Consider the following 2,887-nt stretch of genomic DNA (forward strand, 5'->3'; position numbering starts at 1 on the left):
CAGATTCAGTGAAATTTGTATATATATATTGATTTTCACTTTTTCCCAATAAATGGGATTGAAGCACTCATATGGTATAGAAATGCAATGTGCTGCGATAATCTGTTTTTGCCGCAGACAAGAAAACTGTGTGCAGATTCAGTGAAATTTGTATATATATTGATTTTCACTTTTTCTCAATATATGGGATTGAAACACTCAGATGGTATAGAAATGCAATGCGCTGCGATAAACGGTTTCTGCCGCAGACAAGAAAACTGTGTGCAGATTCTGTGAAATTTGTATATATATTGATTTTCACTTTTTCCAATATATATGATTGAAGCACTCAGATGGTATAGAAATGCAATGCGCTGCGATAAACGGTTTTTGCCACAGATACGAAAACTGTGTGCAGATTCAGTGAAATTTGTATATATATTGATTTTCACTTTTTCCCAATATATGGGATTGAACACTTAGACAGCATAGAAATCCAATGCGCTGCGATAAACGGTTTCAAGCGCAGACAAGATAACTGTGTGCAGAATCAGTGAAATTTGTATATATATTGATTTTTACTTTTTCCCAATATATGGGATTGAAGCACTCAGATGGTATAGAAATGCAATGCGCTGCGATAAACGGTTTCTGCCACAGACAAGAAAACTGTGCAGATTCAGTGAAATTTGTATATATATTGATTTTCACTTTTTCTCAATATATGGGATTGAAACACTCAGATGGTATAGAAATGCAATGCGCTGCGATAAACTGTTTCTGCCGCAGAAAAGAATACTGTGTACAGATTCAGTGAAATTTGTATATATATTGATTTTCAATTTTTCCCAATATATGGGATTGAAGCACACAGATGGTATAGAAATGCAATGCGCTGTGATAAACGGTTTCTGCCGCAGACAAGAAAACTGTGTGCAGATTCTGTGAAATTTGTATATATATTGATTTTCACTTTTTCCCAATATATGGGATTGAAGCACTCAGATGGTATAGAAATGCAATGCGCTGCGATAAACGGTTTCCGCTGCAGACAAGAAAACTGCAGATTCAGTGAAATTTCTATTTATATTGATTTTCACTTTTTCCAATATATAATTGAAGCACTCAGATGGTATAGAAATGCAATGCGCTGCGATAAATGCTTTCTTCTGCAGACAAGAAAAATGTGTAGATTCTTTAAAATTTTTATATATATTGATTTTCACTTTTTCCCAATATATGGGATTGAAGCACTCAGACGGTATAAAAATTCAATGCGCTGCGATAAACGGTTTCTGCCGCAGACAAGAAAACTGTGCAGATTAAGTGAAATTTCTACAAACGAAAAATACAAATGTGATAGCACTCTACATCCAGCAATTTTCCTCCATGCTGGATGAGGCATTGGTGTACATTTTGGCCAAAGCGTAGTAAGCCACTCACCACGTCAAGGTCGCCTCTATTTGAGTGGTCCCTAACTCTAGTTCCTACCTGTTCATGGGCTATGACAGTCACACAAAATCCAGGGAATGCAGGTCAGCATGCACGCCAAGCACACTCTGCTTTTAACCCCGTCCGGTGCCATTACAGCTTTCATCGGATCCAGGGATGCAAGTACCAACATGCACGCTGAGCCCACCTGAGTGCTATCACATTTGTATTTTTCGTTTGTATATGTATTTCGCCATAGTGATGTGCACCACATACAGGTTGTGCTGACCCAATTCCCCACATTTTTTCTTTGCAGTATATATTGGAGGCGTGGCGATCTCCTTGGAGTCATTGGACCGGACGGGGTTAAAAGCAGAGTGTGCTTGGCGTGCATGCTGACCTGCATTCCCTGGATTTTGTGTGGCTGTCATGGCCCATGAACAGGTAGGAACTAGAGTTAGGGACCACTCAAATAGAGGCGACCTTGACGTGGTGAGTGGCTTACTACGCTTTGGCCAAAATGTACATCAATGCCTCATCCAGCATGGAGGCAAATTGCTGGATGTAGAGTGCTATCACATTTGTATTTTTCGTTTGTATATGTATTTCGCCATAGTGATGTGCACCACATACAGGTTGTGCTGACCCAATTCCCCACATTTTTTCTAAGTGAAATTTGTATATATATTGATTTTCACTTTTTCCCAATATATTGAAGTGAAACACTCAGACGGTATAGAAATGCAATGCGCTGCGATAAACGGTTTTTGCCACAGATACGAAAACTGTGTGCAGATTCTGTGAAATTTGTATATATATTGATTTTCACTTTTTCCCAATAAATGGGATTGAAGCACACAGACGGTATAAAAATGCAATGCGCTGCGATAAACGGTTTCTGCAGCAGACAACAAAACTGTGTGCAGATTCAGTGAAATTTTTATGTATATTGATTTAAACTTTTTCCAATATATGATTGAAGCACTCAGATGGTATAGAAATGCAATGCGCTGCGATAAATGCTTTCTTCTGCAGACAAGAAAACTGTGCAGATTCTTTAAAATTTGTATATATATTGATTTTCACTTTTTCCCAATATATGGAAGTGAAACACTCAGACGGTATAGAAATGCAATGCTCTGCGATAAACGGTTTCTGCCGCAGACAAGAAAACTGTGTGCAGATTCTGTGAAATTTGTATATATATATTGATTTTCACTTTTTCACAATATATGGGATTGAAGCACTCAGATGGTATAGAAATGCAATGCGCTGCGATAAACGGTTTCTGCCGCAGACAAGAAAACTGCAGATTCAGTGAAATTTTTATTTATATTGATTTTCACTTTTTCCAATATATATGATTGAAGCACTCAGATGGTATAGAAATGCAATGCGCTGTGATAAATGGTTTCTAGCGCAGACAAGAAAACTGTGTGCATTATTAGTGAAATTTGTATATATATTGATTTTCACT

This window comes from Bufo bufo, chromosome 5, assembly GCF_905171765.1.
Source record: "Bufo bufo chromosome 5, aBufBuf1.1, whole genome shotgun sequence".
Taxonomy (NCBI): Eukaryota; Metazoa; Chordata; class Amphibia; order Anura; family Bufonidae; genus Bufo; species Bufo bufo.